Below are 23,748 nucleotides of genomic sequence, written 5' to 3'. Positions count from 1 at the left end.
GCACACATTTGGTATTCTTCACATTAAATGTTAGGTTGTAAGTAGTTAGCCAGTTATCTGTAGAGGCCAAGTTCCAGCTGCTCCTTTGTGGCAGTAGATGTGAGGACAAGCCTTTAGATGTCCACATCATTGGCATGCTGTAAGACATGAAGAGAGTGGGTGTCCCGAGTGTGATTATTAACAAAAAGGAGGATCTGAATAGAAGAGTACTGAGCCTTGAGAGATACCTTTAGAGATGTGAGAAAGTGGAAAGGATGTAGAGTCATTCTTCACTTTGAAGTATCTCTATGCCAGAATACTCTGGAAAGATGTAGGGTTGATGCTGGCTATATTAAAGGGAATTAATAGAAGAGAGCAGTCAAATATTTTGAAGGCTTTTTTTGGTCAATAAAGATTGCAGCAGCTAGCAGTCCTTTGTCCTTATTTATTAGGATATCATCTGTAGGAAAATGTAGAGTGGTTATAGTGCTACTTCATGTCCAGAATATATGTTGTTTTTGAGCAGGTATTCCAAAAGTTTTAATTGTTTGGCTAGCTGGTTATAGCTACAGGAAGGAAAACTGAGATGGGTCTAAACCAATGGCACAGCTAGGATTATTAGATTTTGGTACTAGCCTAACTCTGGCAGATTTCCAAAGTGAGTGCATGATGTTTGGTGTGAGTTATAGGTTGTATGAGTGTATAAAGGATGGTAGAATGTGAGATTTAGCAATTTGTATGAACCAGGAGTGGAGGTTGTTCTGGGGGGGAGCATCTATGTGAATTTTGTCAATGAGATCTAGTATTTTTTCAGTTTTAGAAGCTTTGAAGTACAACGGAGGTATGCCAGTGACAGAGTCCTGAGATTAAAAATCTAGTGGAGGGTGAAGCTGAGCAATCTAAGAAAACTGATCTAAACTATTTTAGGAAAGCAGAGCAAGCTGGATACCTTGAAGTTATTCTGATTAAGTCTCTATAGAGACTTGCTACTGACAGGGACTGACCTGTATTCTTGGTCTCTAGATTCCATACTTTATTTTGATTCTGTTAAGTGCTTGCAACTGATTTAATGTTGTATCTTCCTGTGACTTTCTTCTTTTTGCTGTTTTTTCTTCCCATGGCTAACCATCAGTGGACCTCAGTGTTTCTACTCATTCACTTGGTCCAGCTTTCTCTCCTGTCCTCCTCCAGGAAAACTCAAATAAGAGTTGCAGATGGAGATGAGATGAAGGTATCAAAGGCCTGCATCATACTGCTGCTGAGAATGTTTTACATAATTTTCTTTCCCCATTCATGCACATCCCTGTAACACCCCTTGGCTGGTACAGTCAGTGGAGAGGCTATGAATTGTAACACCCCTTGGGTGCAGCAACCAATGGACAGACTATGAACAGCCAACCTTAACTTTCCTAAAATGCTGATATTTACAAGCTGATCCACCCATCTTCAGTAATCACTTTGCAGTTGTTTCCTCTGCATCCTCCAGGAAAATCTAATTGCTTTGCATATACTGTGAATGTGGACCTTTCCCTACCTCTCCTGGGATGGCCAAGCCCATCCTCCCCCTGTCAGCACTTCAAACACTTGTCAAGTGACCCGAGATTTTAGGCATCATAATCAGGGCTTTATTCATCTATGCCATAGTGTGGGCTGTTCTGGTGCCTTTTTTTTTTTAAACAAGGCTTCAAAGAAGGATGTAGTGTTTTTAGCTTTCTTTAGTTTGGCTTTTTCCCTAAGTCTTCTAAGAATTATCCTTAAGTTTATGCAGTTCTTTGAGTTCCTTCTTTATCCATTTGTTTTGCCATGGTATATGGTCTGCGTTGATTATGTAGAGGAATGTGTCCTAAAGTGAAATGAGAAAACTGATTAATGAAGTAACTAAAGTTTTAGGGATACTGAGACTGGGAATTCTTTCCATTGAATTAGTAAATGTATTTTCTTCAATGATGACATTTATTGTTAACTCTCTGTGTGGTAGATGTGAAATAGAGGTGGTCATGTTTTTGTGGGGAATAACGGAGAATGTGATAAGGCACTGATCACCAATAGAGAGAATGGTAGAGAAATTATGGATGATAGAGCATCCATAAGCGATAACATATTACAAAGGTGATTCCCAGAAGGTAGATTTGTCCTGGAAAAAGTGTGGAGTAGCTAGGTTAAGCTAAGGTTGGCTAGGCAGTCATTGATGTATAGTTTCTTAGGAATGAGGAGGTTAATGATGAAGTAACCCATAATTAGTTGAAGTAACCCATAATTATTAATTTTTCATAAGGGTACTACTATTTAAGTACATTAAAGATAAGTGTTTTAAATTTTGAAGGTTGGCTAGAGTGCTAAGATAGCAACAATTATTGTTAGTGGATAGTTATTGCTTAGGGTGAGAAAGAGAAAGTGATTGCTGTCCAGTTTGATCACAGTCTTAGATTAGGAGTTTTGGTTTTATTCTATTAGTTGGACTTCTTCTTTATGATGATGATGATGATGATGATGATGATAATGAAAATGGTACCGCTGTCTGATTTGGTTCCTAGTCTGGCACAGAATCTGTAGCTATGGTTTAGAACGTAAAACTTTTAAGGTCATGACCAGTGGAAGTCTTAGTAATCCTTTTTTATCCTAAAGTCTTGTAAGTCAGAATACAACTTACTTCCTGAGAGATTTTTTTTCCAAAATCCTCTTCTGAAATGCACTTTGTGATATTTCTTATATTTGAAAAATGAAGTGCGCTATAAAAATGTGTATGATATGAAAGCACTTTGCAGATAATGGGTCGGCATACTGTTTTTATATCAAGGTCTGTCTTTCTCTGCTGACTTTATATTGCAGATTTATTAAAGAAAATACTGCTTTATTTTCTAGCAATTACTAGTACTGTGGACAAACAAAGGGTTGTATCTTTGTAAGTGTGCAAGATAGATCCAAGGTGTGAGTGGAAGAATTGTTCAGCTGATTGACCACTTCTAGTGATGTATGAATAAAGAGAGTAGTACATTACTATTTTGTGATATTACAAGATCTACGCAAAATGTCCATTATATTTTAACAGTATACAAACAGGCATATTTGGCAAATATCAGTGGCAACTTTGTGTGCCTTAATGTTTTGTATAAGATGGCCTTATTTGTTCACCTGCAAGTCACACAACGTTTATGATATTAATGCATTTATAAAAATATACCTAACAATTAAGTCATAACTGCATAACCAAAAAAGCATTTATATCGCAGAGAATGCCTTCATGTTACCAGCCTTGTCTTAATGTAGTTTTTTTCTAAGATCCACTGCTTGCATACATAATCTCCAGCATGAAAGTAGCACACTCTAGTTTTGCAGTATTGTAGGTTCATAGGTAGGTACTAGGCTATTAGCCCTAGGGCCTATATAAGCCTAGCCAAAAAGGTACCCTCGCCACCCAAGAAAATTATTTTCCTGTGCCCCTGTTGAGCAGAGCCACAGAAGTGATCCCCGGGGTGAATTTCCTATTTCCCATCCAATCATCAAGATTTTTCTTGAAGAGTGCTAATGAGGAGCTTTATTTGATATAGATAGGTAGTTCGTTCCAGAGTATGGGAAGTCTCTGGGACAGGAATCTATCCCTCCAGCATGTTCTGTTTATTGTGGTGACAAGGTTTAGGACCGTAGAGCATGTAGCTTGGAGGGATTGGGATTTCTTTAAGTGGAGCATGTCCAACAGCTCTGACTTTGACATAGCTTTGTATGTTAGGCAGAGATCACCTCTAAGCAGGCGATATGCAATGGAGTAAAGCTGCAGTTTTTTTGAGTCAGTTTGCTTAGGGCATTTATTTGAGGCCAATAATCCTCTTTGTGAGGTATTTCTGCAGCCTTTCCAGTTGTTGTAGATGTCTTGTGAGGTACATACCAAAAGGGGCATTGTACTCTATAATGGGTCTAATGAGTGATGAGTAGAGGGGGAACAATGACCTCTTTTTTTCCTGGATGAGAAACCTTTTATGATGAGGTGTGCCATGTAGAAGGATTTCCTGACTACTGTGGTGATGTGAATATCAAAGGAGAGACTACTGTCCACCTGTGTCCCAAGGTCTCTTATTACACTTTCGGTGTTAAGTAGATTACTGCCTATGTGGTAGTTCATGGGTACAGAGTTTTTACCAAAGGGGATGAATAATGCACTTTTTAGCATTGAGCTTGAAGCCATGGCTTTGACACCAGGCATCTGTCTCAGTGAGGCCCTTTTGTAGGATGTCCACATCGTAAGGAGTTTCGATTATGGCTCCTTGTTTGCAGTCATCTGTGAAATTCATTAGCCAAAGACCTTCTGTGTTAGCTTGGACTTCAGAGAAGTAGATACCAAACAGGAGAGGATCCAGGACTGAACCTTGTGGTACTCCACTTGTCACTGGTCTGAAGATGGATTTGAAGTCTGCTACTTTCACAGTGTGGGATCTGTCAGTGAGCCAGTTGGCAACTCATCTTGTGACATAGGGATTTATGCTGAGTTTAGTGAGTTTATCTATAATTCCAGAATGGAGGATGGTGTCAAGGCGTTTGTGAGATCTAGATAGGCTGTGTGAACCACCTTACCCTCATCTATGGCTTTGGTGACTGCTTCAAAGAAGTCTATCTGTTTCAGGAGACATGATCTGCCTTTTACAAGCTCGAACTGGGTGGGGTCCTAAATTTGGAGATTACCAATGCATTTGTTTATAAATTACATGATACATTCCATGGCCTTGCAGACCAGGCTCATCAGGCTAATGGGGCAGTAGTTCCCCAGGGTCTGTGGTGACTCCCCTTTGTGGAGTGGGATAACCGTCACTGTGCACCATTCAGTGGGCACAAAGCCTAAGGTGAGGCTATGACTGAATATGGTACTTAGGTGGGGTGCCAGTTTGTTCTATAGTTCATGTAGAATACAGCCTGGGGTGTTGTCAGGTCCCATGGATGCTGTGTTCTTGGCTTTGGAGATTGTGGTTTTTACCTGTGCAGCCGTGATTACAGGAACTTTGCATTCTTCTGGTATAGGGATGGGCCCTTTAGGGAGTGAGAGGGGGGTAAAGTTAGTACTGAACTTATCTGCCAGGATATTGGCAGTATCAGTTGGTTCTGTATATTTAGTACCATCATGCTGTAACACAGAGCAGATCTGAGTGCTGCCATTCAGATTCCTGACATAGCTATAGAATGCTTTGTGGCTGACTTTAGAATCAGTGGCAATTTTGTTTTCCTAACTAGCTTTGGATGATTTTATGAGGGATCTCAACTTCTTACTGAGGCTGACCAGGGAGTGCCTCCAATCATGGGATTTTACTCTTTTTTTGCAACAGTCTCTGTCTTCTGTTGTAGAGTTTGTTTATGGCAGGGGACCACTAGATTGGCTTCCTTTTTTTGGAGGATAGCATTTCGGTTCTGTTAGGGATAGCACGATCCATACACTCATGTAAGTGTAAACATGCTATGTATCTCATATTTTTCATAGCTTTTTTTCAAACACTCCTAATTAATTACAGCTTTATGCATAACAAATTAGATGTTTTCATATTTTTTGCTCTCACTTCTCATTCATGCAATACATTGGTGACTCAACTATCATATCCACCTCAGAAAGCATCTCTGATCTCCACTACAGAACTTGGACTGAAGCTCCAAAGGTGGTGGTGTTTCCATATTCATAAAGGATGCACACACCTCCAGACTGGTAGCCTAACATAATGCATCAGAGATACTTCAGGTGCAGCTAACATTGGGTAAGACAGCGATTCAGGTCATAGGCTGTTATAGGTCCCCAACCATGTCCCAAGGCACTCACTCCATGTTTCTAAGCACCCTGGAGAATATTACGGTCCAACCTAACACCCTCATACTGGACAACTTCAATTATCCCTTCATTAACTTGGAAAATTACTCATGTACCAATACTCTTGCCCAACGTTTCCTGGAATTCATTAATTCCAATGCTCTGGACCAGCTCGTTCTTACCCCCCCAGAGGTAGAAACATCCTTGACCTGGTCATTGCTAACAGGGGTGACCATTGCTCTACAACAATAGTCAGCTCCTCCCTGGTTAGAGCTGACCACAAACTAATCGCCTTGGAAATCCACATCCCTCATACCCCCCATCCCCGCAAAGGTAACCACCATCAAAAACTCCTCCAAAGCTAACTTTGGGCTCCTAAGAACAGAGGTGGCTAACTTCACAGCACCCATGCAAATGGAGAATAGTTGCATGACTGCGGAATCATACACCAATGCACTGAACGACACGTACACAAATGCATGGATCTCTCCATACCCAATAGAACCAAGATGCTCTCCTCCAGAAAAAGGAAGCCAATCTGGTAGTCCCCTGCCATAAACAAACTCTACAACAGAAGGAAGAAACTGATGTGGAATAAGGTTAAGTCCCAAGACTGGAAAAACTCCCTTATCAACCTCAAGAAAAAGTTGAGATCCCTCATCAAATCCTCAAAAGCTAGCTATGAAAACAGAATTGCAGCAGATAGTAAAGACAACCACAAGGCCTTCTATAGTTATGTAAAGAACCTCCATGACAATACCCAGATTTGCTCTGAGCTACTGCACAATGGTACCTCCAATAGCAAGCTAACAGATATTGCCAATATACTGGCTGACAGATTCAGTGCCAACTCTTCCCCACTCCCCCCCAAAGGACCAATCACAATACCAGTAGATTGCCAGGTACCCAGTATTACTGCTACACAGGTTAAAACAGCACTGTCCAAGGCCAACAATACAGCTTCTATGGGACCTGACAATATCTCTGGCTGTGTTCTACATGAACTACAAAGTGAACTGGCACCTCAACTGTGTGCCCTGTTCAATCACAGCCTCACCTCAGGCTTTGTCCCAACTGGATGGTGCACTGCTATAGTCGTCCCTCTCCACAAAGGAGGAGCAACTACAGACCCTGGGAACTATTGCCCCATTAGCCTGACAAGTCTGATATGCAAAGCTATGGAACCCATCATCATGGACCTGATAAACAAGGATATAGGGAATCTCCAAACTCTGGATCCCACACAGTTTGGTTTTATGAAAGATAGATCATGCCTGGTCAACATGGTCGACTTCTTTGAGTCAGTCACCAGAGCTGTGGATGAAGGCAAGGTGATTCATACAACCTACCTTGATCTGGCCAAGCTTTTGATACCATTGCCTGCTCAGGAATTATAGAAAAAACTCACTAAGCTAGCCATCAACCCCTATATCACTAGGTGGGTTGCAAACTGGCTCACAGATAGAACCCACAGTGTGACTGTAGCGGACTCCAAGTCAGACTGCTTACCAGTCATGAGTGGAGTCCCACAGGGATTGGTCCTGGGTCCTCTCTTGTTTGGTATCTACTTCTCAGAAGTCCAGTCAAACACAAAGGGACTCCTGCTGACAAAGTTCGCAGATGATTGCAAGTTGGGAGCCATTATTAACTCCCAAAGTGATGTTGACATCCTAAAGAAAGGCCTCACTGAGACCAACTACTGGTGTCAGAATCATGGCCTTAAGCTCAATGCCAAAAAATGTGTCGTCATCTCGTTTGGGAAAAACCCAGTTCCCATGGACTACCACATCAATGGTAGTTCACTGAACACAGAAGGCATTATAAGAGATCTGGGAACACAGGTTGACAGCAACCTCTCTTTTGACCACCACACTGCCACTGTGGTCTGAAAGTCCTTCTATGTGGCACATTTCATTACTAAGGACTTTACATCCAGGAAGAAAGAGGTCATTGTCTCCCTCTACTCTTCCCTCATTAGGCCAATTATTGAGTCCAATGCCCCATTGGGCATGTACCTCACTAGGCACCTGCAACAACTGGACAAGATGCAAAACTCACAAAGAGGATCCTAGGCCTTAAACACTTGTCCTATATGGACAGACTCAAAAAACTCCAACTATTCTCTGTCTCGTATCGCCTACTTAAAGGTGATCTCTGCTTGACTTATAAAGCCATGTCTGACCCAGCTCTGTTAGAAATCCTACATCTAAAGAAATACCAGTCTCTCCGCACCACACGATCCAGAGACCTCAACCTCATTACCACAGTCAGGAGGGACAGGTTTATAATCCAGAGACTGGCCATGCTCTGGAATAGACTTCCCATTCATGTCAAACAGAGCACCTCACTAGCCCTCTTCCAGAGAAATCTTGATGAGTGAATGGGAAATAGAAAATTTACCCCGAGATCACTCCAGTGGCTCTACTCAACAGAGGCACTGGAAACTACGGTCAGGTGGCACAATGCCAGGGCACTTCTGTGGGCTAGTCTTGTAAAGGCTCAAGGGCCATTAGCCTAGTCCATACCTATGAACCCAAAACTCCTTTCACGCTGTCGAAATATGGTTCACCAACAATCAACTCATGCTCAATCCAAAAAAAAAAACAAATTTCTATTTATGCCAAAGTCCCTTTCTCATCACATCACTCAACAACACTGTCATAAAAGCTGAAACATAAACTACTGGGTGTGACCATTGATGACCAAGTTAAATTTGATCTACACATGCTAAACTCTATAAAGAAGACACATCAAAAACTAGAACTACTTTATAGAAATAAAATAACTTACAAATGACTCTAGACTTTCTCTTGCCTATGCCTGTTTTCTTCCCAGCCTTCACTATGCCTCTCCAATCTTGGCCAACCTTCAACCCAGTCTAAAGACCAAGCTTGAACTCAGTCAAAACAAAGTTGCCAGGTTTGCTGCAAATCAGCCCTACAACTGTCACCACTGTATTTCTTTACTAACTTTAGACTGGCTAGAAATCTCCTATTAACTCTTACTCCCCCAGCTGTCTCTTAGTTACTCCATTTTAGACAAACCCTCCTCTTTCCCCACCATCTTTCCGCTTATATCCCTATATACCCCCACTTGCTGTTTTGAACTCTGACATGTTTCTCTTAACAAACCAAAAGCCAAAAAGAGCAATAGGACAACACTTATACAGCTACTCTGTTGCCCTAGCTTGAAACAAATTCCCACCGAACATTAGAAATCTTCCCCACACTCAAAGCTTCAAAGCAGCATTAAAAGAAATCTATTAAAATCTAAGATCTGTAAATGCCAATACCCTAACTAACTCAAAGTCTGCCTCTCCCTCCACCCACCCGTGGTCTGTCATTTCTGTCTACTATCTACTTCTTTCTACACTACTTGTCTAGATAGAATCATAACTCAAAGGCTTCCCATGCTTTGGAACAGGATCCCAGTTCGTATTAGGCAGAGCCCCTCACTGACTCTCTTCAAGAGAAATCTTGATGAGTGGATGGGAGATCCAAAATTTACCCCAGGGGTCACATCTGGGTCACTGCTAGACAGGGGCACAGTAAACTAATTCTATTATATAAGGGGACCTTCATTGTGTCACTACTAGACAGAGGCACAGTATTCTAGATTTATTCTGTACATTTTTGTACCATTTCATGGGGTGGCAAAAGCCACATCACTATGGCTAGGCTTACAAATGCCCCAGAGCAGATAGCCTAGTACTATACTATGAAACTATACTATAAACTCTTTTAATTACCGACTTACTCCACTGCTTCCTAGCCTGCATTTCTCTCACTTCTGATCTATACGTGAAATCTCTTTTTTAACTGCCATTTAATTGCTACTAACATCCTCTTCTCATCCTACTGATGTACCACGCTATTGTACTATTTGTCATATGTCTCTTGTCATGTACTTAATCAAACTTTGAATGTCTCATCCATGTATTTTATAACCTCACGATAGTACTATTATCCTCTGATTGTAATTGTTTTCTCTATGGGCCTTTTCCTCCCCAGGCATCCACTGAAAATAGGTTATCGCTCAGTCGGACATACCCAGTTAACAAATGACAAAATAAATAAATATAGAAATACATTTTACTATCACCTTGTAGATACCACCTTGCTGCCTTTCTTTTAGTTATCCATCAGTACTTTGAAAACACTGATCAGTACACGCATCTCAGGATTACAGGGAAGTATCCTATAAAGACAACTATACTTTTAAAGGATACACAGGAACTCTGCTTTACTGCTGACTATACTGTTAAGGAAACAGTGAGCTATAACAAGGGTTTCAGCTGAACTGCCATAAAATGTAAGAAACCTGAGAGTATAGATGGAGGGCTAAGAAGGGCTTTTACACACTCGGCTTGGAAAATGGACTACTGTAAGTAAACCTCGAGGCTCTGCTGATGCTTTTGAGCCCTGACGATGCATACAAAACTAAATAAGAGATACATGCCTCTACAGTCTGCCAGATTCCAGAATTCTTTCAAGGCACTAATGACTGTATACTAGATAAAAAAATTAAAAGTTATCCTGTGATAGCTCTGGAAGTTATAATTATTAACTGATGTGAAAAGGCTATTGGAAGTTGTCAACTTGAAAAACATGTTATACCCTTGCTTAGAATAAAATCTACAGTGGATTCATACAAGCATATATATATATATATATATATATATATATATATATATATATGTATAGCTATCTGTCTATACACACACACACACACACATGCACACACACATGCACACACACACACACACACACACACACACACACACACACACACACACACACACACACACACACACTGCTGGTAATACAATACATAAGTGTCATTTAGCAGGCAATTCCTTATTCTTTGCATATGTAGAAATAAACCTGTCTAGAATGATGAAGGAACAGAGGCTAAGCTTGCAAATAATTGCCTTTAATGATGTTCTGCCAAAAGATCTTTATCTTTATGTTTAAGGACTGGGAAGCTATGATTAATTCTTATAGCTTCTAATGATACATTTGACTATTTCTGCAGGGCAATGTCACCATTGCAAAATAAAATTGTCCATTAATTATACAAGGATGAAGGGAGCGAGTTTCAGATACTTGTTTAATAATGAAGTAATGTTAAAAGTTGAACAATTTAATGAGTAATTTTATATGTAATATTCAGAATTGTATTAGGCTGATGAATATAGTCAATGATAAAACAAAACATGGGATTCATGAACAAGTTTTGCAGTCCTTATGGAGTGCTAACATCTGAAACAGTCACTGTGTAAGGTACCCCAGAGCTAACTAGACATGTACTGAGCAGCAGATCACCTTGTATGCTGAGAAAAAGCACTAAATAAGAAAAAGTGGCAGTTGTAATGGGATAGAAAGCTCTAGTCTGTGGAACAGCATGCCCAGCACTACATTAGCATGCATGGCCAATGTGATATATACAAATGTCCTTTTCTGATGCACTAAACTACAGAGTTACATGTACTAGCATATCTGTAAATTATTTTTTATTAGACCTGCTGATCCTACTACTATTGGAACTGTTTGGGTATCTTTCTACTACATTGTTCTCATTACTGTTTGCAAACCCTGATATTTTATAACTGTCTCTCTCCGTACATAAATAACTTTATGATCAGTGCTACTTTTGCCTTTTTTTTTTCATGGACTATTATATCTTTTCGTTCATTTTATTTTTAACTTTTTAATGGGTGTAGCTATGTATCTGTGTGAGGTGTGTGTGTGTGTGTGTCTGTATATATATATATATATATATATATATATATATATCTATATATATCTATAGCTATATTTAAAACTATATATCTGTATCTATAGCCATCTCTCTCTCTCTCTCTCTCTATATATATATATATATAGTAACATAATGTATGATTGGTTAACACATAAAACAGCCACCACAACATGTCAAACATCTTTATTTCGAGCATGCAACACATAGACAAATTTTGCTTCTCCAATGCACACCCAAAATCTGAACACATTCAGCTCAAATTTGTCTGAATAGTGGTAATGCTATGGGGAGTTTTTTTTTTTTAATTTAAGTTGAGCATTATGGTTAGGGGTAGAGACAGGGTTAGGGTTAGCACACATAACTAAGATGAATGTTCAGGTTTATCTTTTCCTCCTGGTGAGGCCTACCAGTCTTTAAGGCATTCTTTACTTCTTTTCACAACTGTATGCACAGGGGACAGGAAGATGACTGTCAGGAATCGTGACAAATTATGACTAAAAACTATAAGAAAAACCTAGGCAAGCTAGAGTTTTCACTATCTGATACCTTAAACCTCCTGTAATAGTTTTTCTTATAGGTTTTACTAATTGGTTTGCCTGTGTGACCTTTTTACTCTTTGCTTTGGATGTTAGTTGGGATATTTTGAAGCCTTCTTAATGGTTATGTACATCTCCTGGATTATATATATACCTAGTATACAGCCAAACATTCCACTTATGCTCTGCTGATGAGGTTATAAGAAGGATGACACAGACATGTCCATAGCTAGAGGGGTTTGGCTTTATTGGCCTGAATGTATCCACAAAGGCTTAAAAAGAAAAAGTAAAAAGTCATGGGCATTCATAAGCCATATTGGTGAAACACTTGATGTCATACATTGTTCATAGGTTCATAGGTCGGTACTAGGCTATCAGCCCTAGGGTGTATACAAGCCTAGCCATAACAATTCCCTGGCTATTTCTTCCCACACTGTTTACTTCCCTGGAACTTGTACTACCTACATATTATTTTTATAAACTTTATCTACTGATAGGCTATGTACATGTTGTTAGAATTACTAAAATTGTCTATAATGATATAAATCTATACAACTGTCTAGATGTGTAGTATATCTTGTAACCTAGTTTTTATTCTAGCAACTTATTTTTGAATAGTATTCTTCACGTCACTTGTATTGGTTTTGGACTATAATGTATTTGTATTGTGGTGTATGTGGAGCTTTTCCCCTGGGTCTCCACTGAAAATAGGTTCTCTAGACCCAGTTGAACCACCCCGGTAAATAAATGTCAAATAAATAAATAAATTGCCCTCAAGAGGTCATTTGCATTTATCACATGGGCATCTATTACAACAGGTTTAAGGTATCATATACAATAGCTCCCCTTTTGTCACCCCAAGTACAAACTTCCTATTGCCACCTTTCTACCCTGCCTCCATTCATTGTTTCAACACTCTGCCTCCTTCCTTATCCATTGCTGTGCATACATTAACTGTTCCATTTCTCACTTAAGCAACTCCTGACACCATCTATTAAATATATATTTTTTTTTGTTAAAGACTCGCATTAAAAGCCCCCCCCCCACCAAAAGTATCCATACAGATCATACATTTTTAGTCTTCTCCTTTGTATCCACATTAAGTCTGCAGAATACTGCTGCTGCTAGAAATAGATCTGTCTCCGAACTACATAGTACCCATCTCCCCTCAGCGGCCTAACAACTTATTTTTCTCACATTTATATTTGCTTCCACCAAAATACCAACTCAGTTCTTCTGCCACTGATATTTACTTCTTCCTAACCAGTGAAATGCTTTCCTACATATTTCTTATTTCTGCACCTTTGAATTTCATCCCTTGCATAACAAGGATAGTTATCTCATTCTTTCTCTAATATACTCATGATCCCTTTTTAATTTTCTGCACAATCCATCAACTTTCTTGCCCCCCCCCCCCCATTTTATCTCCTCTTGCTTCACTCTCATAGCTAGGTCCAAAGGACCCTAGGGTGAAATGCAAGTCTCTACCAGCACTGATAAACTTATAAGAAGTCTATTAATCAGTCAAGAACATTTTTTTAACCGTAACCAATTACAGGCTATCTGCTACTCATCTGAATCATCTACACCTTAAGGGTCATTCAGTGGTAGTACTAGGAAATTTTATCTGCATTCTAAACAGGCCATCTCAACATTACATTTGGAGTCTATGACATCAAAGCAGCCCAAGGACAACAATATTATACTAGAACCAATAGTTTACTACAATTCAAAGAGTAATAATTAATAATTAACACAGAGTATTTGTGTTGTATGTTAATATGGCATTTGTAGTAACTACAGAGGGATTAAACTGATCAGTCACAGCATGAAGTTATGGGAAAGAGTAGTGAAAGCTAGGTTAAGAAGGGAGGTGATGATTAGTGATCAGCAGTATGGTTTCATGCCGGGAAAGAGCACTTCAGATGCGATGTTTGCTCTGAGAGTGTTGATGGAGAAGTATAGAGAAGGTCAAAAGGAGTTGCATTGTGTTTTGTGGAGTTAGAGAAAGCATATGACAAGGTGCCTAGAGAGGAGTTGTGGTATTGTATGAGGAAGTCGGGAGTGTCAGAGAAGTATGTAAGAGTGGTACAGGATATGTACGAGGGTAGTGTGACAGAAGTGAGGTCTGCGTTGGAAGTGATGGATGCGTTTAAGGTGGAGGTGGGGTTACATCAAGGATCAGCTCTGAGCCCTTTCTTATTTGCAATGGTGATGGACAGGTTGACAGACGAGATCAGACTGGAGTCCCCGTGAGCTATGATGTTTGCAGATGACATTGTGATCTGTAGTGAGAGTAGGGAACAGGTGGAGATATGCTCTAGAGAGAAGAGGAATGAAGGTCAGCAGGACTAAGAATATATGTGTGTGAATGAGAGGGAGGATAGAGGAATGGTAAGGATGCAGGGAGTAGAGGTGGCAAAGGTGGATGAGTTTAAGTACTTGGGATCAACAGTTCAGAGTAATGGTGAGTGAGGAAGAGAGATAAAGAAGAGAGTACAGGCAGGATGAAGTGGGTGGAGAAGAGTGTCAGGAGTGATTTGTGACAGACAAGTACCAGTAAGAGTGAAAGGGAAGGTCTACAAGAGGGTAGTGAGATCAGCTATGTTATATGGGTTGGAAACAGTGGCACTGACAAAAAGGCAGGAGTCAGAGCTTGACGTGGCAGAATTGAAGATGTTAAGATTTGCAGTGGGTGTGATGAGAATGGACAGGATTAGGAATAAGTATATTAGAGGGTCAGCTCAGGTTGGAAGGTTTGGAGACAAAGCCAGAGAGGCAAGATTACATTGGTTTGGACATGTGCTGAGGAGGGGTGCAGAGTATATTGGGAAAAAGATGCTAAGGATGAAGCTGCCAGGTAACAGGAAAAGAGGGAGGCCTAAGATAAGGTTTATGGATGTGGTGAGAGAGGACATGCAGGTGGTTGGTGTGACAGACCAAGATGCAGAGGACAGGAAGAAATGGAAACAGTTGATCTGCTGTGGCGGCCCCTAATGGGAGCAGCCAAAAGAAGAAGAAGTTAATATGGCATTTAACTGTGTACATGCCCCTTTTCTATTGAATTCTTAAAAGTTTGCACAGCTTTTTTAATATCATTAAAGTTTAACGTGGTTTGGCTTCTACCTGTTTAACACTAAATGGAGATCATCCACTTTAGTAAAGATTTTGATGGGGACTAGGCAGGGATTTACTTTGCTATCCTTCCTTTTTATACTGTTATGGAAGATGTTGCTTTTCTTGTTTAATTTATTTTTCCAAGACTTCAAGTTACTATAAATTATCTTTCCAAGACTTTCTGTAGTATCAACATGGATAAAGTGCATGTGACTATAATCTGTAAAATGATGGTGCACATATGTGCGCACGCACACACACACAGACACACATGCACACTGAAAAAGGACAACTGACTCAGATGTCAAAATTCATAAGATAAACCATAAAAGGTCAACTTTACAAATGTTAACATGCATGCAAAGCAAAGTTTAAAACACAGAGGCCCCCAAAACCCCTGCTAATTACATAACTTAACCCCGAGATCACACAGTCTTAGGGAAAGGACATATTTCTCAACACCATGAAATTTGTGCAGTCTCGCACACCTGTTGAATATTTGTATAGTCGAATAAATTTTATTATCTAAACAGATGTCGATCAAAGGATGATTCATCCATATTCATTTCCCCTATATGCATAGACACACACACACACACACACACACACACACAAATATATATATATATATATATATATATATATATATATATATATATATATATATATATATATATATATAGATATCACTTTTCCTTTATTTAGTTGAAAGGTTAATATGTGATCACGCTATTATGTGACTTATTACTGTGAAATACAAAATGTGTACAGAGTAAAATGTCAGAAATGGTAAAGTGAAAAATGCAATATGACCATTTTCGAATTGCAGCACAACATGCACACTTAGAAGACATTTCTTAATGTCTCCAAACATTATGCAGGAGGGCATGCCCCCCTGCACCCCCATACTCCCTGCTACTTTAATATACTAACTCCAAGATCACACTACAGTGAAGGAAAGGGATCCCCGCTATCCTGGAATGCCAACTTCAAATGAGCGAATGCACACTAACATTTGCTCATTGGAATTCATTTACAACAATGGAATTCGACGTCCCCAAATCTTACCATTGTACTTTTGCACTTTGGTGCATCATACAACGGACTTCCGAGTAAATAAAGGTATATATATATATATATATATATATATATATATATATATATATATATATATATACATATATATATATATATATATATATATATATATATATATATATATACATATACATATATATATATATATATAGATATATATATAAAACACTATCTTCTTGTATTTTCTGACATATCAGAAGGTTTACATTAAATTTTTTGCTCTAAAAGTTGAATCTGTGCATTGCACTTGTAAACCTATGTGTTATCACCTATGTAAATACATTTTGCTATATTATTTAGGGATTGAGGACTTCTGTTACTTATTCCTGAGTTATATGCTGCTGGTACGGTTATTATTTTTAGAAAACTGGTCTACATTCATTAATTCCTTTTGGTGGTGTCCATGCCCTTAGTCTAACTCATATTTTGCTTATCAAGGGCTTCTGTCTAATGTCATATGCTTGTTTACATTGTTTAAAAAATGCTATTTATTAAAGATGTATGCTAATAGAAGTGAGCTACGTTCCTGTGGCATGGCATGTGTCTGATCATACCTTTGCTTATCTAAGTTGGGGGTGGAGGGTTTCGGTTGATTGGACAAAAAACACATAGCAAAAAGAATCTGACCTGTGGTTTGAGGATTTACACAAACTGCAAATGATTCACTCTCTAGATATCATAGGAGTTTCATGCGAGTCCATCTTCTTAGCACTATTCATATGGAGTGGACATTTTTCCCACATAAATCTATACCTGATAGGATTTCTTACCAAACTGAAAGCTCAGCACTGATTTCTCTCATTAAATTTCTGATTTTTCTCATTAAAATCAAATATATAAACCAGTTGAGTACCTCTAGCTTCACTGATATCTTCTTTTCTTAATGACAAGCAATAGTGCCTCATTGTAAAAGATGTCATTCAGAAAGAAACATATAATATAGATTCAGTAATATCTTCCCATTTCTTGGCAACTGAGAATGCTGACCCACCACAAAACCTTCATTCTGAAAGTAATATTATCTTATTTGCAATCATTAGAGTCCAGCATTTTTTTCTCCTTTTCTGACTACTTCCACACCATTAGATGAATGCAAGTGGGAGGTCTAATATGAAACAAATTACATCAGTTTTTTTTTTCTTTGCACTGTTCGCTAGTAGCAATTTGTTGATTATAAAAGTAAGATGAAACATAAATTAAGAAAGCACACTGCTCAAGTTAAGCACAATCAGCATACATATTTAATTGTGTATTTCATGCACTGTACAATTTGTGAGTTTTGTAGAGGGGTGAATGTTCATCCTCAAATCTTGACTGAACCTAACTTATTGACTTCAGCTGGGGAACTATAAACATTGTTTCATTTCACAAATATGGAGTCCCTTTGTTTAGGTCAAGACTTTCATTGATCTTTTATTTTTCAGAAAGTTCATCGAGAGGCCTGCTGCACTTTCTTTCGGCTTTTCCCAGTTAGGGGTCGCCACAGCACTGATTGTTTTAATTCCTCTGAGTTTAAATGGAGGTACTTGTACAGAATTTATGTTAGTGAATGTTATTAAATTTTTCCTTAGATTGCTAGCCACAGTAACTGCACTATGGTTTGATAAGTTTATTAGAAAGCAGATATATAGGGAAAGCCAATGCGTATGTGTGTGCGTGTTTTTATGGTGATTTATTTGTCAAATTATGCATGTGTACTGCCTGCTCAAATTTATAGAAGTGATTATGATAATGATTTAGTAAAGGTCAGTGTCCTGTCAGGCTCATTTAGCACACAGTAGGAAAAGTCTGTCTTGAAAATGCCAGAACGTTAGCTGAGTTATGTAGAGGAGAAAACATTTATTCCTGTGAATAGAGTGCATCTTTTTACAACAGCTATGTGACATCTGGATAGGGAGTAGGAAAGTAGCAATATAGAGAAAGTGATCACTCCTCCATGTGTTCTGGTGTCACTCCTTGATCACCATATCTGACAAGCAATCATACCTCCTTGTACCTACTCTGACTAATGTTCTGGGCTAGTGAGGAGATCCAGGCATTCCTATGGCAGTGTCATACTACTGCCGAGGAAGTATTTTTATACATCTGCTTCCCCACCCTCTGCGCATTCCCACTAACACTCAAAGGGTGAGGTATGCCAAAGGTGTCAGCTATGAAGGGGCTGACATTATTTAGGAACCATGCAAATATTCAGTCACTAGTGGAGTCCCTTAGTGATCAGTACAGGGACTGCTCCTTTTTAGAATTTACTTCTCTGAAGTCAAGGCCAATGCCACTGTCCCCTGGCTGACTAAATTTTCAGATGATTGCAAATTACGTACTGTCATTGTATCGCCCACCGACACAAATGTTCGACAGGAAGGGATGATACAGACAAACTATTGGTATCCGAGGCATGGACTAAAAGACTAAAACTAAATGCCAAGAAATGCATAAAAGTATCCTTTGGGAAGTCATTTACTCCTAGTAACTATCATATTGACAACACACCCCTAAGAGCTGACCTAGTAGTGAGGGACTTTGGGAGACACACAGACAGTAATCAAGCCTATGACCATCATATGTCTACATTAGTGAGGAAATCATTCTATGTTGTGCAACTTACAAACAAAGGTATATCATCTAGGTCCGAGGAAGTCATTGTTCCACTGTATTTGGCATTCATCAGACCTATCATTAAGTACAGTGCTGCCTTTGTTATGTACCTAACCAGGCATATCCAACTGGGACATCCACAGAGGATCCTCACTAAAAGAATACAGAGTGTAAGTAACATGTCCTGTGCAGACCACCTCAAGGCTGTATCCCTGTATTCTGTCTCCTTACAGGCTGTTGTTGGGAGATCAGTGCTTGGCCCACAAGGCATTGCCAGACCCCACTTTGATGGAGCTCCTGCATATCCACAAAACAAAAAGCACCAGAATTACCTGTTCTAAATACTTAAACCTTGCTTGTGATATAAACAGGACCTGCTGGAGAGACAGGTATGTATCCCAGAGATTACCCCTTCTGTGGAACAGGCTCCCAACTATGTGAAGCAGAGTTCTTCCCTAACCCAGTTCAAGTGTAACTTGTACATTTGGCTGTGGAACAGGAAATTAATCCCTGGTTTGGGACCCATGTCTCTAATGGACACAGGCAGCCTGTAATGGTAATGGTTCATCTCCCAGGCCCCTGCTTACACTTATCAAGGGTAACAGAACCTGTCAGATATTTGGGATGGATGGCTGGGCTTAAAAAGGCCCTTGTAGTCATTAGCCTAGTAAACACATATGAACCTATGCAGTTGTTTCCACTGGTCTTCACCCAGGAAATAAAACCATGCAAGTGTGCCCTGAGCTTGCATGCCTGTTTCCATCCCCCAGTATTGTCCTACACATCATCCTTGCCTGTAGCATCAAGAGTCCGAGCTGCTGTTTGAACTCGGATCACCTGGATTGTAGTCAGGGCTTTTTCTCTTCTACACTACCAGTGCAGACATGTTATTTGGATAATCGATGATCTCTTACTGTGCAATCAGACAGAAGAACATGACAAGGATCATAAAGATGTCAAGCAGATTAAGACAACATAGTTTCAAGGTTAGTAGCAAAAAAAGAAGAATTAGTGAAATACATGCAGTATATGCTAACATCACACTGGCTGAATCCTTGATTTAGAAGAGCAGTAATTCATCAGATGGTAACGGTGGAAGACAAGCAGACAATACAGAGTTTGCTGTATCAGTGCAAAGTTTGTACTTATAATGTCTGAGGTATCTATGCCTCAAAGAAAGCCGTTACAGCAAGATATAATCTGGGAAAGAGGAAAAATTTTGAAATGCTGAAGAAATCTATTACAGATGCACCACCACAGAAGTATGCGTTTCTCAGAACTGTATGCAAGCTGTGATCCTACCAGAAAAAAATACAATTGACCTATAGTTCAAGAGGCAAAAAAGTAATGTGCTTAGAGCAAAGCAGAACTGTTATCAGTAGTCTATGGATGTGAGAAATTGCATGCATTTCTTTACTACAAGCCCCAAATCCTTGAAATGTGTACCTATAAAGTCTTTGTACAAAGCATTCTGAGACTGCAGAGAATGTTAGTTAAGTTACAAAGTATGAGGTGAAACTGACTAAAATACAGACAAGGAACTACTCCTAACAGATATGTATGCAAGGCATATATACCCGAGGAACATGGCCTGTTATGGATTTCTTGGGTCATATCTCAATTTCCCACAAAAGAAAAAAGAATGCAGTAAAGTATCAATAATGACAAAGAATGCTGCTACATAAAGAAGCTACACTAAATGATGAAAGACTAAGTTAAGCAAAACAAAAAAAAAAACGAGAAATCGATAAGGATAGAGACTAGATAAGCTGTGTATAAGCCTTAATGCTCAAAGCTGACAACATAAAATTTCCCAGGCAAATGCTTGACAGGGTACATGAATGACATGTCATGCAGTAGTCATCTGCCATACACAGACACATATATAAACACACAAACACAGGTGTGTGCACACATATTTAGAATAGACAATCATGCACCGATATTCACAGACCCACCTATTAACTCTTCCTGTATATATGCATGTATGCGAGAGTGCATACACACACACACACACACACACACACACACACACACACACACACACACACACACACACACACACACACACACACACACACACACACACACACACACACACACACACACACACACACGCACACACTCAGTATTACTTGCATAGATCATAAATTTGTGCAGGATATAGTTTTCCCACTTTCCTGAGCAGATTTCCCCAGTGAAATGAATAGGTACTTACTTATTCAGTTTCATGCTTTTTAATGTCTCCATATCTTTTGGAATTCTGATACCATGACTGGAATGGACCCATTCCTAAGTCAAAGTATAATGAAAGTCCATGAAATTAGTATTGTTTCAAATAGTCTTTGATATCAGCCAGAGATGCTCTTCGCAGAACTCGCAATGTGCCCAGTAATGACTCCTTCTCCAGTTTGTACGGAGGTACTTGTATCGGTAACATATCTAAATATAATTGTAGATTCTTTTTTATAAGACCAGTTGCTCCTACTTCTATTAAAATGGTCTGGGTATCTTTCTTCCACATTGCTCTCATTTCTGCCAGCAAATCTTGATACTTTTTGACTCTGTGTCTCTCTGTACACAAGACACTGTAGTCACTGGGCATAGTGATTTCAATGATCAGTGCTACTTTTTTCCTTTCATGGACCACTATATCTGGTTTTCTCACATCTATCTTTTGAACTGTTAGTAATGGGTGATCCCATGTGATGTAGACTTCATCATTTTCTGTGATGATTTGTGTTTCATGTTTCCAGTGTTCTTCAGCTACCTCAATATTATAATGTTTGCACAATCCCTAGGGCAACAGTCTTCCCACATTATTATGCTTTTCAGTATACAGTTGTTGTTGTGTCTTTCGGCTTTTCCTGGTTAGGGGTCGCCACAGCGGAACTCCGGTCCGCTAATGATTGGCAGTAGATTTTTACGTGCCGAGTTGCCAGCTCTGATGCACAACCTTCAATGAAGGTACGCCCATTCATGCATGTCTCTACACAGAAGACGCTCTAGCTTAGAATTGAACGGGACAACATCTTAATGTGAGGCGACAATGCTACCACAGCACCACCACCGCAGTACTCCTTCTGCCATTAATATGTCACAACCAACAACAAGGCGTGCAACTGTCTCCAATTCTATTTTACAAAACCTATATCTGTCTGTTTCTCCCACATGTTCAATGGAATTTGTAAAGCAATGTGTATGTATTCCACTATCTTGGGCCGCCAGTATTAACCTTTCATCTTTTGGTTTGAGTCCGCCTCTCGTTAAACATTCCTGCATTCGATCCTGACCAGCATGAGGTTGTTCTAGGAGTTTTCTATACTTGCAACTATATTTATGCATTTTCCACATTTCTTGCCTTCTCATCTGATCCCTTACCTTATATTCTTTCTTTTGTTTTTTGGCACATTCAGCTGCTGCCTGATTTTTATCTGCTTATAGTATGATTTCCATTCCAGCTTCATGTCAATATGCTTCTGCTAGACTAAGAAGAAAGTCATCGTAGATTTACTCTTCACAGGTTTCAAAACTTTGACTATGTTTGGGTTTTGTGAGGTCAGCAGATATGTATGCCATCCCATGATTGTAGATCAATACATGTAATCAATTTCAAGGAGGCCCATACCTCCTTCCGTGGGTCTATTTTACTACATTGAAATGCAAATTCGCCGAATATGAAAACATTGACACATAAAGAGCGAAACACAAAAGTATGAACGGACACTTCCACAAATTGTTTCCCAGAGAAAAAATTCACTGGGCTGACTGACACCAAAACAAACTCAAACTCTAATCAAGGGAGGGGATTTGCCCCCCCACACCATGCAATGTTGGGGGTCTGTGCCCCCCACACCTACCCTAACTAAATATACCAACTCCGAGATCATTGTACAGTGGAGAAAAGGGCAAATTTCCAATAATGACCAAGCAATTTTTTTCCCTGGGAAAAAATTTGTAGAAGTGGACGTTCATACTTTTGGTATTTCGCTGTTTACACGTTGATGTTTTCGTATTCGGTGAATTCACATTTCAATGTGATATAGACCCCATTCAGGACGGGGAATATATAACCTTGGTATGTACTGATTATTATAAATCATTTGATGAGCATGAAGCATCTTTCTTGTTTTCCTGTCTTATCTATCAAACACCTTTTAGGGCCAGTCAGTCACTCCAAAACTGTAAGTTAGCACAGGAAGAGCAAATTGGTTTATAGCTTGAACATTGTTCCTATGTGAACACGCTGTTTTCAGGATTAATTTCAGTCTTCTAAAATAATACCTACTTTTATTTGCATTTGTTCATGTTTTATTGTTGATCCTTCAATTCCCAATTATTTTTATGCTGATATTTTTTAGTTTATTATTTGTGACAGTGCATGACAAATCCTGATCCGTTATTATACTGTGCATTGCTTTTATCATGTCTAGCTTTCTGAGTATTTTTGTTGATCTGTTTCCTCTTTTATAATATTCTAACAGTGATGCTTCTTGTCTTAATTGCTTTATAGATTTCTCTATTCGATACTTCCATGATGGTATTCGATTCCTCCCCGTCCTTTTCATTACTCCCCTGTGTTCTTGTAGTAGGACTTTGTTATTAATTTGGCTAGACAGTAATGTATCCTATTTACTTCTATTTTCTCACATGAATCTCTATCGACAGTCCTAATTACCGTGTTCATTTGTTTTATCAAATTTCTTATTGTGTTTTATTGGCCTTCTGCAGTCTCTTTCATTGAGCTTAATATGTCTGTCCATCTCTACTAAATCAAGTAACACTTGTCTTAGATCATGTTCTTGTAAACTGAGGACACATTCTTTGTTCGCCACTTCCTGCGGGCATTCTATAGAAAGCTCCAGAGATTCTTCATGTGCCATG

Source organism: Protopterus annectens, chromosome 15.part0 (genome assembly GCF_019279795.1).
Source record: "Protopterus annectens isolate FY-2018-M chromosome 15.part0, PAN1.0, whole genome shotgun sequence".
NCBI lineage: Eukaryota > Metazoa > Chordata > Ceratodontiformes > Protopteridae > Protopterus > Protopterus annectens.
The sequence above is the reverse complement of the archived record's forward strand: the minus strand, read 5'-3'. Positions refer to the sequence as shown.